The following is a 14,019-nucleotide window of genomic DNA, read 5'->3' as shown; positions in this document are numbered from 1 at the left end:
CTTGTATTAGAGTGTATATATTTGCTAGATTGAATTCCAAATTTTTGTTTAAATTGCAAGAAAATTGAATTTTTGGGGTTTGTACGACCAGTCGTGAGTATACACGACTAGTCGTACTACGACCGGTCGTAGATACCCACGACCAGTCGTGGAACACGGGTTTCACTTAAATTGGGGCTTTTTCTCTTTCTTCCTCATGTTTCCTCTCATGACTTCCTTTCTTTAGTTCTCCTTTGTCATGTTGTGACAAAAAGGGGGAGAATGGTTTGTTCTTAATGTGATTATAAGGGGAGTAGCAGTGGTTATGTTACCCAGGGAGAGTTAGGGGGAGTATATGTTTGATCTTGTTGAATGAAACTGGTTGAATGTTAAATGTTGAATATTGATTTGCATGTATTAACCAGATGTTTTACTTTTGTTTGGTTATGTGTTTTGTCACTAATTTGACAAAGGGGGAGATTGTAAGTGCTATAGTTTATATCCCTATTTGTTGTCAAATTTGTGGTGCCAAAATCACTGTTATGTTATATATAACCTGCTTAAGTGAAGCTCTCTCAAGGATCAACATTCATGACTCCATGACCAAGCTAAGCTCACAACAAGGAAAGCTCACAAGACAAGACTCAAGCTGCAAGACTTCAAGAAGAGTTCAAAGCAGTTAATACACTTTCAAGATTGAGCTACATCAAGGTTTGATCTACATCAAGATTACAAGGCTTATACTTCAAGGTCTCAAGTTCCGAATGTTTCAATGTCCATACTTCATGTTTGAGGTTTGATTGACCATAGGTTGACCTTAGAAGTAGGTCATTTCGGATACATAAACTGAATGTTTATTTTACATGTGATTGGTCTGTTCTTCGACTAGTCCTAGGCCTTCTTCGACTAGTCCTAGACTTGCTTCGACCAGTCTAAGATATTCCTCGACCAGTCGTAAGTTTGTTACATATTCCGGATAAAATCTGTTAGCCTTCGACTAGTCCAGGAATCTGTTCGACCAGTCGTAGGAACAGTGTCGACTGATCTTCGACCAGTCGTACAACCTTCGACTCGAAGTCCAGCGAAGGTTTACAGGACCTACGACCAGTCGTAAGAGGGCTACGACCAGTCGTAGAACGATCAAAGTATATCCCGCCAGATTTTTTAAATATCTATTATGGCTTCGACTAGTCGAAGAGCACTCTAGACCAGTCAAAGACCCGATCTTCTCACCTATAAATAGTGCACGAATCTCAGAAGAAATTATCGAATTAATTAAAGTATCCAAGCTAATCCTCGTCGAACTTCTGAGAGATAATTCTGTGCTCCATCCAAGTTAAGTGTGCTTATTTAATATTTTCCTGCCTTAGCTTTATTTTAATTGATTTTGTTTCTGCTATTCCAATCTGATTTGATAAAGAGGAATTATTATTCCCTTTCTTTGGAATCAAAATCAATTAAGGCAAGCCCTATTTGGTTTAATTTAAAATCTATTAGAACTAGAACCATTGTAATCGAGTACTGGACATTGAACTTGGACATTCAATCATCTACTTTGATTTGGTTCTACCGGGCTGCTACAACGAAGAAGATATTCAGGTATTTTACATATTGTAAATTCCTTTCTATTATTTTGGTTTCTTTCAAGATTTGCCAGAAAAATCTTGTTATATTGGTTATCTGAGGAGAGCCAGGAAAACTCAGAAGTGGGGTTTTTTAATTGTGTAAGCCCACATACAAAGACACAATTGTAAGGGTTTTGGGTGAACCTGGGAAAATCTATTTGTTAGTAAACGCTAATATCCCCTGTGTGAGGATATTAGGAGTGGAGTAGCTTTTTGTGTGGCTATTGTTTAACAGTTGGTGAACACACAGGCGAACCACTATAAACCCTTGTGTTGTGGTTGAATGGTTTATACTTCTATTCTTTAATTATTCTTTTGTGGGCTGTATGTATGGTGGTGAATGCTGTAATCATTTAATTCAAGCTTTGTGGGAATGTTGCAATAATTTAGAATTTATTTTCTGCTATTCCTTTATCAGCTTGATATTTTAATTTCATTTGAAAGTTGTTCCAGTAAGGTTGCCCTGCCATTTTTATGGTGTATGGCTGTCCCTAGAACAATACATTTTTAATTACAAGTTATTTCAATTCAGTTTGTATTTCTTTTTATATTCCTCTTCGATTTGAGACTTGATACAAAGACCTTTCTAGAAATAAAGTTGTCCTACCATAAACTCTGTTTTTGGTGTAAGGTTGTCCTTAGAACAACGTTTATATCAACCTCTCAAGATCTAAATTTTGAGGTTATTTTAATTTACTGCATTGTGATTTACTTTGGCTATCATATTCTTTATTATTCCGCTTCGATAAGTTTTTATTTGGCATTGTCCTATTCACCCCCCCTCTAGGACATATAGCTTAGCCTTTTCAAATATGACGAAAGCAACAAAGCTCTAGAAGCTCACCAGGATGCAGCCGTAGCATAGTAGCAGCAGGAGCATGCAGACGAGCCTTTAGGTTAAGGTTATAGGTTTAGGTTAATGTTTAGGTTTAGGTTTAGGTTTAGATTATAAGTTACGGGTTTAAGGAATTGAGAATAGGTTAAGGTTTAGGTTTAGGAAATCGGGTTTGAGTTCGGGATCGGGTTTAGGTTTGGGTTTTCAAGTTTAGGTTTAGCTTTAGGTTAGGGAGTTGAGATTAGGATTAGGTGTAGGTTTAGGTTTAGCGATTTGAGAATACATTTAGGTTTTAGGTTTAGGTTTAGGTTATAGGTTATAGGTTAAGGTTTAGGTTTTAGGTTTAGGCTAAGGTTTGGTTAGAGGTTATTAGTTTAGATTATAGGTTACAGGTTAAGATTTTATCTCATAGGTTTAGGTTTAAGTTTAGGTTAAGGTTTTAGTTTTTGTTTAGGTAAAGGTTTAGGTTTAGGTTATAAGCTATAGGCTTAGGGAATTGAGAATAGGTTAAGGTTTAGGTTTAGGAAATCGTGTTCAGGTTTGGGATAGAGTTTAGGTTTGGGTTTACAAGTTTAAGTTTAGGTTTAGGTTACGGAGTTGAGATTGGGATTAGGTGTAGGTTTAGGTTTAGGGATTTGAAAATACATTTAGGTTTTGAGTTTAGGTTTAGGTTTAGGTTATAGGTTTAGGTTTAGTTTTAGGTTAAGGTTTAGGTTTAGGATTAGGTTTAGGTTTAGGTTATAAGCTATAGGTTTAGGGAATTGAGAATAGGTTAAGGTTTAGGTTAAGGAAATCGAGTTCAGGTTCAGGATCGGGTTTACGTTTGGGTTTTCAAGTTTAGGTTTAGGTTTAGGTTAGGGAGTTGTGATTAGGATTAGGTGTAGGTTTAGGTTTAGGAATTTGAGAATACATTTAGGTTTTGGGTTTAGGTTTAGGTTTAGGTTTAGGTAAAGGTTTAGGTTTAGGTTATAAGCTATAGGTTTAGGGAATTGAGAATAGGTTAAGGTTTAGGTTTGGGAATCGGGTTCGGGTTCGGGATCGGGTTTAGGTTTGGGTTTTTAAGTTTAGGTTTAGGTTTAGGTTAGGGAGTTGAGATAAGGTTTAGATGCAGATTTAAGTTTAGGGATTTGAGAATACATTTAGGTTTAAGGTTTAGGTTTAGGTTTTAGGTTTTAGGTTTAGGCTAAGGTTAGGTTATAGGTTATAAGTTTAGGTTATAGGTTATAGGTTAAGGTTTTAGGTCATAGGTTTAGGTTAAGGTCTAGGCTTAGGTTTAGGTTAAGGTTTAGGTTAAGGTTATAAGCTATAGGTTTAGGTAATTGAAAATAGGTTAAGGTTTTGCTTTAGGAAATCTGGTTCGGGTTCGGGATTGGGTTTAAGTTTGGGTTTTCAAGTTTAGGTTTGGGTTTAGGTTAAGGAGTTGAGATTAGGATTAGGTGTAGGTTTAGGTTTAGGGATTAGACAATACATTTAGGTTTTAGATTTAGGTCTATGTTTTAGGTTATAGGTTAAGGTTTCGGTTTTAGGTTTAGGCTAAGGTTAGGTTATAGGTTATAAGTTTAGGTTATAGGTTATAGGTTAAGGTTTTATGTCATAGATTTAGGTTTAAGTTTAGGTTAAGGTTTAGGTTTTGGTTATATGCTATAGTTTTAGGGAATTGAGAATGGTTTAAGGTTTAGGTTTAGGAAATCGGGTTCGGTTTCGGGATCGGGTTTAGGTTTGGGTTTTTAAGTTTAGGTTTAGGTTTAGGTTAGGGAGTTGAGATTAGGATTAGGTGTAGGTTTAGGTTTAAGGATTTGAGAATACATTTAGGTTTTGGGTTTTGGTTTAGGTTTTAGGTTTAGCTTTAGGTTTTAGGTTATAGGCTAAGGTTTAGGTTTTAGGTTTAGGTTATGGTTAGGTTATAGGTTATAAGTTTAGGTTATAGGTTATAGGTCAAGGTTTTAGATCATAGCTTTTGTGTTAGGTTAAGGTTATCGGTTTAGGTTAGGGTTTAGGTTTTGGTTTAGGTTAAGGTTTATGTTTAATTTATAAGCTATAGTTTTAGGAAATTGAGAATAGGTTAAGGTTTAGGTTTAGGAAATCTGGTTCGGGTTCGGGATAGGATTTAGGTTTGGGTTTTTAAGTTTAGGTTTAAGTTTAGGTTAGAGAGTTGAGATTAGGATTAGGTGTAGGTTTAGGTTTAGGGATTTGAGAATACATTAAGGTTATAGGTTTAGGTTTACGTTTTAGGTTATAGGTTAAGGTTTAGGTTTTTGGTTTAGGTTAAGGCTAGGTTATAGGTTATAAGTTTAGGTTATAGGTTATAGGTTAAGGTTTTAGGTCATAGGTTTTGATTTAGGTTAAGGTTATAGGTTTAGGTTAAGGTTTAGGTTTAGGTTTAGGTTTAGATTATAAGATATAGGTTTAGGGAATTGAGTATAGGTTAAGGTTTAGGTTTGGGAAATCGGTTTTGGGTTTGAGATCGGGTTTAGGTTTGGGTTTTCAAGTTTAGGTTTAGGTTTAGGTTAGGGAGTTGAGATTAGGATTAGTTGTGGGTTTATGTTTAGGGATTTGAGAATACATTTAGGTTTTGGGTTTAGGTTTAGGTTTAGGTTTAGGTAAAGGTTTAGGTTTTGGTTTTAAGCTATAGGTTTAGGGAATTGAGAATAGGCTAAGGTTTAGGTTTAGGAATCGGGTTCGGGTTCGAGATCGGGTTTAGGTTTGAGTTTTTAAGTTTAGGTTTAGGTTTAGGTTAGGGAGTTGAGATTAGGATTAGGTGTAGATTTAGGTTTAGGGATTAAAGAATACATTTAGGTTTAAGGTTTAGGATTAGGTTTTAGGTTATAGGTTAAGGTTTAGGTTTTAGGATTAGGCTAAGGTTAGGTTATAGGTTATAAGTTTAGGTTATAGGTTATTGGTTAAAGTTTTAGGTCTTAGGTTTAGGTTTAGTTTTAGGTTAAGGTCTAGGTTTAGGTTTAGGTTATGGTTTAGATTTATGTTATAAGCTATAGTTTTATGGAATTGAGAATAGGTTATGGTTTTGGTTTGGGAAATCGGTTTTGGGTTCGGGATCGGTTTTAAGTTTGGGTTTTCAAGTTTAGGTTTAGTTTTAGGTTAAGGAGTTGAGATTAGGATTAGGTGTATGTTTAGGTTTAGGGATTTGAGAATACATTTAGGTTTTAGGTTTAGGTCTAGGTTTTAGGTAATAGGTTAAGGTTTCGGTTTTAGGTTTATGCTAAGGTTAGGTTATAGGTTATAAGTTCAGGTTATAGGTTATAGGTTAAGGTTTTAGGTCATAGGTTTAGGTTTAGGTTTAGGTTAAGGTTTAGGTTTAGGTTAGATGCTATATGTTTTGGGAATTGAGAATGGGTTAAGGTTTAGGTCATAGGTTATAAGTTCAGGTTATAGGTTATAGGTTATAGGTTGAGGTTTTAGGTTTATGGGTTAAGGTTAGGTTATAAGTTCAGGTTATAGGTTATAAGTTCAGGTTATAGGTTATAGGTTATATGTTATAAGTTCAGGTTAAAGGTTATAAGTTCAGGTTATAGGTTATAAGTTCAGGTTATAGGTTATTGGTTTTCAAGTTTAGGTTTAAGGTTTTAGGTTACAAGTTATTGGTTATAAGTTCAAGTTATAGGTTATAAGTTATAGGTTATAAGTTTAGGTTAAGGTTTTAGGTCATAGGCTTTGGTTTAGGTTAAGGTTATCGGTTTAGGTTAGGGTTTAGGTTTTGGTTTAGGTTTTGGTTTAGGTTTAATTTATAAGCTATAGGTTTAGGGAATTGAGAATAGGGTAAGGTTTATGATTAGGAAATCGGGTTCATGTTCGGGATTGGGTTTAGATTCGGGTTTTCAAGTTTAGGTTTAAGTTTAGGTTAGGGAGTTTAGTTTAGGATTAGTTGTAGGTTTAGGTTTAGGGATTTAAGAATACATTTAGGTTTTAGGTTTAGGTTTAGGTTTTAGGTTATAGGTTAAGGTTTAGGTTTTAGGTTTAGGCTAAGGTTAGGTTATAGGTTATAAGTTTAGCTTATAGGTTATAGGTTAAAGTTTAAGGTCAGAGGTTTAGGTTTAGGTTTAGGTTAAGGTTTAGGTTTAAGTTATAAGCTATAGGTTTAGAGAATTGAGAATAGGTTAAGGTTTACGTTTAGGAAATCGGGTTCGAGTTCGGGATCGGGTTTAGGTTTGGGTTTTCAAGTTTAGGTTTAGGTTTTCAAGTTTAGGTTTAGGTTTAGGTTAGGGAGTTGAGATTAGGATTAGGTGTAGGTTTTGGTTTAGGGATTTGAGAATAGGTTAAGGTTTAGGTTTAGGAAATCGTGTTCGGGTTCGGGATCGGGTTTAGGTTTGGGTTTTCAAGTTTAAGTTTAGGTTTAGGTTAGGAAGTTGAGATTAGGATTAGGTGTAGGTTTAGGTTTAGGGATTTGAGAATACATTTAGGTTTTGGGTTTAGGCTTAGCTTTAGGTTATAGGTTTGGGTTTAGTTTTAGGTTAAGGTTTTCGTCTAGTTTTAGGTTTAGGTTTAGGTTATAAGCTATAGGTTTAGGGAATTTAGAATAGGTTAAGGTTTAGATTTAGGAAATCGGGTTCGGGTTCGAGATCGGCTTTATGTTTGGATTTTCAAGTTTAGGTTTAGGTTTAGGTTAGGGAGTTGAGATTAGGATTAGATGTATGTTTAGGTTTAGGGATTTGAGAATATATTTAGGTTTTAGGTTTATCTTTAGGTTAAGGTTTAGGTTTAGGTTTAGGTTTAGTTTTAGGTTATAAGCTATAGGCTTAGGGAATTGAGAATTGGTTAAGGTTTATGTTTAGGAAATCGGGTTCGGGTTCTAGATCGGGTTTCGGTTTGGATTTTCAAGTTTAGGTTTAGGTTTAGGTTAGGGAGTTGAGATTAGGTTTAGGTGTAGGTTTAGGTTTAGGGATTTGAGAATACATTTAGGTTTAGGGTTTGGGTTTAGTTTTAGGTTTAGGTTAAGGTTTAGGTTTATTTTATATGCTATAGGTTTAGGGAATTGAGAATAGGTTAAGGTTTAGGATTAGGAATCGGGTTCGGGTTCGGGATCGAGTTCAGGTTTGGGTTTTTAAGTTTTGGTTTAGGTTTAGGTTAGGGAGATGATATTAGGATTAGGTTTAGATTTAGGTTTAGGGATTTGATAATACATTTAGGTTTAAGGTTTAGGTTTAGGTTTTAGGTTAGAGGTTAAGGTTTAGGTTTTAGGTTTAGGATAAGTTTAGGTTATAGGTTATAGGTTAAGGTTTTTGGTCAGAGGTTTAGGTTTAGGTTTAGGTTAAGGTCTAGGTTTAGGTTCATGTTAAGGTTTAGGTTTAGGTTATAAGCTATAGATTTTGGGATTTGAGAATAGGTTAAGGTTTAGATTTGGAAAATCGGGTTCTGGTTCGGGATCGGGTTTAAGTTTGAGTTTTCAAGTTTAGGTTTTGGTTTAGGTTAAGGAGTTTAGATTAAGATTAGGTGTTGGTTTAGGTTTTGGGAATTGAGAATACATTTTGGTTTTAGGTTTAGGTCTAGGTTTTAGGTTATAGGTTACGGTTTCGGTTTTAGGTTTAGGCTAAGGTTAGGTTATAGGTTATAAGTTTAGGTTTTAGGCTATAGGTTTAGGTTTTAGGTCATAGGTTTAGGTTTAGGTTTAGGTCAAGGTTTAGGTTTAAGGTTATAGGATAAGGTTTCGGTTTTAGGTTTGGGCTAAGGTTAGGTTATAGGTTATAGGTAATGGTTTTAGGTCATAGGTTTAGGTTTGAGAATACATTTAGGTTTTAGGTTTAGGTTTAGGTTTTAGGTTATAGGTTAAGATTTAGGTTTTAGGCTTAGGCTAAGGTTAGGTTATAACTTGTAAGTTTAGCTTATAGGTTATTGGTTAAAGTTTTTGGTCATAGGTTTAGGTTTAGGTTTAGGTTTAGGTTTAGTTTTAGGTTATAAGCTATAGGTTTAGAGAATTGAGAATAGGTTAAGGTTTAGGTTTAGAAAATCGGGTATGGGTTCGGGATCGGGTTTAAGTTTGGGTTTTCAAGTTTTTCTTTAGGTTTAGGTTAGGGAGTTGAGATTAGGATTAGGTGTAGGTTTAGGTTTTGCGATTTGAGAATTCATTTAGGTTTTTGGTTTAGGTTTAGGTTTGTGTTATAGGTTTAGGTTTAGGTTTTGGTTAAGGTTTAGGTTTAGGTTATAAGCTATAGGTTTAGGGAATTGAGAATAGGTTAAGGTTTAGGTTTAGGAAATCGGGTTCGTGTTCGGGATTAGGTTTAGGTTTGGGTATTCAAGTTTTGTTTTACGTTTAGGTTAGGGAGTTGAGATTAGGATTAGGTGTAGGTTTAGGTTTTGAGATTTGAGAATACATTTAGGTTATAGGTTTAGGTCTAGGTTTTAGATTATAGGTTAAGGTTAAGGTTTCGGGTTTAGGCTAAGGTTAGGTTATAGGTTATAAGTTTAGGTCATAGGTTATAGGTTAAGGTTTTAGGTCATAGGTTTTGATTTAGGTTAAGGTTATAAGTTTAAGTTAAGGTTTAGGTTTAGATTATAAGCTATAGGTTTAGGGAATTGAGAATAGGTTAAGGTTTTGGTTTAGGAAATCGGGTTCGGGTTTAGGATCAGATTTAGGTTTGGGTTTTCCAGTTTAGGTTTAGGTTTAGGTCAGGGAGTTGAGATTAGGATTAGGTGTAGGTTTAGGTTTAGCAATTTGAGAATACATTTAGGTTTTAGGTTTAGGTTTAAGTTTTAGGTTATAGGTTAAGGTTTAGGTTTGAGGTTTTGGATAAGGTTAGATTAGAGGTTATAAGTTTAGATTATAGGTTACAGGTTAAGATTTTAGGTCATAGGTTTAGGTTTAGGTTTAGGTTTACGTTAAGGTTTTGGTTTCGGTTTTTGTTAGGGTTTAGGTTTAGGTTATAAGCTATAGGTTTAGGGAATTGAGAATAGGTTAAGGTTTAGGTTTAGGAAATCGGTTTCATGTTCGGGATCAGGTTTAGGTTTGGGTTTTCAAGTTTAGGTTTAGGTTTAGGTTAGAGAGTTGAGATTAGGATTAGGTGAAGGTTTAGATTTAGGGATTTGAGAATACATTTAGGTTTTGTGTTTAGGTTTAGGTTTATGTTGTAGGTTTAGGTTTAGTTTTATGTTATGGTTTGGGTTTAGGTTTTGGTTTAGGTTTAGGGTATAAGCTATAGGTTTAGGGAACTGAGAATAAGTTAAGGTTTAGGTTTAGGAAATCGGGTTCGGGTTCGGGATCGGGTTTAGGTTTGGGTTTTCAAGTTTAGGGTTAGGTTTAGGTTAGGGAGTTGACATTAGGATTAGATGTAGGATTAGGTTTAGGGATTTGAGAATACATTTAGGATTTGGGTTTAGGTTTAGGTTTCGGTTATAGGTTTAGGTTTAGATTTAGGTTTAGGTTATGAGCTATAGGTTTAGGGAATTGAGCTTAGGTAAAGGTTTAGGTTTAGGAAATTGGTTCCGGTTCGGGATTGGGTTTAAGTTTGGGTTTTTAAGTTTAGGTTTAGTCCTAGGTTAGGGAGTTGAGATTAGTATTAGATGTAGGTTTAGGTTTAGGGATTTGAGAATACATTTAGGTTTTAGGTTTATGTTTAGATTTTGGTTATAGGTTTAGGTTTAGGTTTAAGTTAAGGTTTAGGTTTAGGTTTAGGTTATAAGCTAGAGGGTTTAGGGAATTGAGAATAGGTTAAGGTTTAGGGTTAGGAAATCGGGTTCGGGTTCAGGATCGGGTTTAGTTTTGGGTTTTCAAGTTTAGGTTTAGGTTTAGGTTAGGGAGTTGAGATTAGGATTAGGTGTAGGTTTAGGTTTAGGGATTTGCGAATACTTTTAGGTTTTAGGGTAAGGTTTAGCTTTAAGTTTAGGTTAAGGTTTAAGGTTTAGGTTTAGGAAACGGGTTCGGGTTCAGGATCGGGTTTCGGTTTGGGTTTTTAAGTTTAGGTTTAGGTTTAGGTTAGGGAGTTGAGATTAGGATTAGGTGTAGATTTAGGTTTAGGGATTTGAGAATACATTTAGGTTTAAGGTTTAGGTTTCGGTTCTTGGTTATAGGTTAAGGTTTAGGTTTATGCTAAGGTTTGGTTATAGGTTATAAGTTTAGGTTATAGGTTATAGGTTAAGGTTTTTGGTCATAGGTTTAGGTTTATGTTTAGGTTAAGGTCTAGGTTTAGGTTTAGGTTTAGGTTATAAGATATCGGTTTAGGGAATTGAGAATAGGTTAAGTTTTAGGTTTAGGAAATCGGGTTCCGGTTCGGGATCAGGTTTAAGTTTGGGTTTTCAAGTTTAGGTTTAGGTTTAGGTTAAGGAGTTGAGATTAGGATTTGGTGTAGGTTTAGGTTTAGGGATTTGAGAATACATTTAGGTTTTAGGTTTAGGTTTAGGTTTTAGGTTATAGGTTAAGGTTTCGGTTTTAGGTTATAGGTTATAAGTCTAGGTTGTAGGTTATAGGTTAAGGTTTTAGGTCAAAGGTTTTGGTTTAGGTTTAGGTTATAAGCTATAGGTTTAGGGAATTGAGAATGGGTTAAGGTTTAGGTTTAGGAAATCGGGTTCGGGTTCGGGATCGGGTTTAGGTTTGGTTTTCATGTTTAGGTTTAGGTTTTGGTTAGGGAGTTGAGATTAGGATTAGGTGTAGGTTTAGGTGTAGGGATTTGAGAATACATTTAGGTTTTGGGTTTAGGTTTCGGTTTTAGGTTTCACTTTAGGTTTTAGGTTATAGGCTAAGGTTTAGGTTTTAGGTTTAGGTTAAGGCTAGGTTATAGGTTATAAGTTCATGTTATAGGTTATATGTTTAGGTTTTAGGTCATAGGTTTTGGTTTAGGTTAGGGTTATCGGTTTAGGTTAGGGTTTAGGTTTTGGTTTTGGTTAAGGTTTAGGTTTAAATTATAAGCTATAGGTTTAGGGAATTGAGAATAGGTTAAGGTTTAGGTTTAGGAAATCGGGTTCGGGTTCAGGATAGGGTTTAGGTTTGGGTTTTCAAGTTTATTTTTAGATTTAGGTTAGAGAGTTGAGATTAGGATTAGGTGTAGGTTTAGGTTTAGGGATTTGAGAATACATTTAGGTTTTGTGTTTAGGTTTAGGTTTAGGTTATAGGTTTAGGTTTTGTTTTAGGTTTAGGTTTAGGTTATAAGCTATAGGTTTAGGGAATTGAGAATAGGTTAAGGTTTAGGTTTAGGAAATCGGGTTCGGGTTTGGGATCGGGTTTAGGTTTGGGTTTTCAAGTTTAGGTTTCGGTTTAGGTTCGGGAGTTGACATTAGGATTAGGTGTAGGATTAGGTTTAGGGATTTGAGAATACATTTAGGATTTGGGTTTAGGTTTAGGTTTCGGTTATAGGTTTAGGTTTAGGTTTAGGTTCCGGTTTAGGTTTAGGTTTAGGTTTAGGTTATAAGCTATAGGTTTAGGGAATTGAGCTTAGGTAAAAGTTTATGTTTAGAAAATCGGGTTCGGGTTCGGGATTGGGTTTAAGTTTGGGTTTTCAAGTTTACGTTTAGTCGTAGGTTAGGGAGTTGAGATTAGTATTAGATGTAGGTTTAGGTTTAGTGATTTGAGAATACTTTTAGGTTTTAGGTTTAGGTTTAGATTTAGGTTTAAGTTAAGGTTTAGGTTTAGGTTTAGGTTTAGGTTTAGGTTATAAGCTATATGTTTAGGGAATTGAGAATAGGTTAAGGTTTAGGGTTAGGAAATCGGGTTCGGGTTCAGGATCGGGTTTAGGTTTAAGTTTTTAAGCTTAGGTTTAGGTTTAGGTTAGGGAGTTGAGATGAGGATTAGGTGTAGGTTTAGGTTTAGGGATTTGAGAATACTTTTAGGTTTTGGGGTAAGGTTTTGGTTTAAGTTTAGGTTAAGGTTTAAGGTTTAGGTTTAGGAATCGGGTTCGGGTTCAGGATCGGGTTTCGGTTTGGGTTTTTAAGTTTAGGTTTAGGTTTAGGTTAGGGAGTGGATATTAGTATTTGGTGTAGATTTAGGTTTAGGGATTTGAGAATACATTTAGGTTTAAGGTTTAGGTTTAGGTTTTTTATTATGGGTTAAGGTTTAGGTTTATGCTAAGGTTAGGTTATAGGTTATAAGTTTAGTTTATAGGTTATAGGTTAAGGTTTTTGGTCATAGGTTTAGGTTTATGTTTAGGTTAAGGTCTAGGTTTTGGTTTAGGTTTAGGTTTAGGTTATAAGCTATCGGTTTAGGGAATTGAGAATAGGTTAAGGTTTAGGTTTAGGAAATCAGGTTCGGGTTCAGGATCAGGTTTAAGTTTGGGTTTTCAAGTTTAAGTTTAGGTTTAGGTTAAGGAGTTGAGATTAGGATTAGGTGTAGGTTTAAGTTTAGGGATTTGAGAATACATTTAGGTTTTAGGTTTAGGTTTAGGTTTTAGGTTATAGGTTAAGGTTTCGGTTTTAGGTTTAGGCTAAGGTTTGGTTATAGGTTATAAGTGTAGGTTATAGGTTATAGGTTAAGGTTTTAGGTCATAGGTTATGGTTTATGTTTAGGTTATAAGCTATAGGTTTAGGGAAATGAGAATGGGTTTAGGTTTAGGTTTAGGAAATCGGGTTCGGGATCGGGATCGGGTTTAGGTTTGGGTTTTCATGTTTAGGTTTAGGTTTAGGTTAGGGAGTTGAGATTAGGATTAGGTGTAGGTTTAGGTTTAGGGATTTGAGAATACATTTAGGTTTTGGGTTTAGGTTTAGGTTTTAGGTTTAACTTTAGGTTTTAGGTTATAGGCTAAGGTTTAGGTTAAGGCTAGGTTATAGGTTATAAGTTCATGTTATAGGTTATAGGTTTAGGTTTTAGGTCATATGTTTTGGTTTAGGTTAAGGTTATCGGTTTAGGTTAGGGTTTAGGTTTTAGTTTTAGTTAAGGTTTAGGTTTAAATTATAAGCTATAGGTTTAGGGAATTGAGAATAGGTTAAATTTTAGGTTTAGGAAATCGGGTTCGGGTTCGGGATCGGGTTTAGGTTTGGGTTTTCAAGTTTAGGTTTTGGTTTAGGTTAGAGAGTTGAGATTAGGATTAGGTGTAGGTTTAGGTTTAGGGATTTGAGAATACATTTAGGTTTTTTGTTTAGGTTTAGGTTTAGGTTATAGGTTTAGGTTTAGTTTTAGGTTCAGGTTTAGGTTTAGGTTTAGGTTATAAGCTATAGGTTTAGGGAATTGAGAATTGGTTAAGGTTTAGGTTTAGGAAATCGGGTTCGGGTTCGGGATCGGGTTTATGTTTGGGTTTTCAACTTTAGGTTTAGGTTTAGGTTTAGTAGTTGACATTAGGATTAGGTGAAGGTTTAGGTTTAGGGATTTGAGAATTCATTTAGGTTTTGGGTTTAGGTTTAGGTCTAGGTTATAGGTTTAGGCTTAGGTTTAGGTTCAGGTTTAGGTTTAGGTTTAGCTTTAGGTTTAGGTTATAAGCTATAGGTTTGGTGAATTGAGAATAGGTTAAGGTTTAGTTTTAGGAAATCGGGTTCGGGTTCGGGATAGGGTTTAGTTTTGGGTTTTCAAGTTTAGGTTTAGGTTTAGGTTAGGGAGTTGAGATTAGGATTAGGTGTAGGTTTAGGTTTATGGATTTGAGAATACATTTAGGTTTTGGGGTAAGGTTTAGCTTTAAGTTTAGGTTAAGGTTTAAGGTTTAGGTTTAGGAATCG

At 35.1% G+C, this 14,019-nt stretch overlaps 2 long non-coding RNA genes across 2 annotated transcripts in view; both read left to right on the top strand.

The window, feature by feature from the left end:
* The window catches only part of LOC131250758 (uncharacterized), an 85,956-nt gene that overhangs the window by 19,498 nt on the left and 52,439 nt on the right, over positions 1 to 14,019 (top strand). The window lies entirely within an intron of this gene.
* Positions 10,104 to 13,063, top strand: LOC131250764 (uncharacterized). Its single transcript, XR_009173440.1, has 3 exons — positions 10,104 to 10,171; positions 10,703 to 10,765; positions 12,920 to 13,063. It is a non-coding gene; the product is annotated as an uncharacterized LOC131250764 (long non-coding RNA).

Source organism: Magnolia sinica, chromosome 1 (genome assembly GCF_029962835.1).
Source record: "Magnolia sinica isolate HGM2019 chromosome 1, MsV1, whole genome shotgun sequence".
Classification (NCBI taxonomy): domain Eukaryota; kingdom Viridiplantae; phylum Streptophyta; class Magnoliopsida; order Magnoliales; family Magnoliaceae; genus Magnolia; species Magnolia sinica.
Note: the sequence above shows the minus strand (reverse complement) of the source record. Positions and strands in the feature narration are given on the sequence as shown.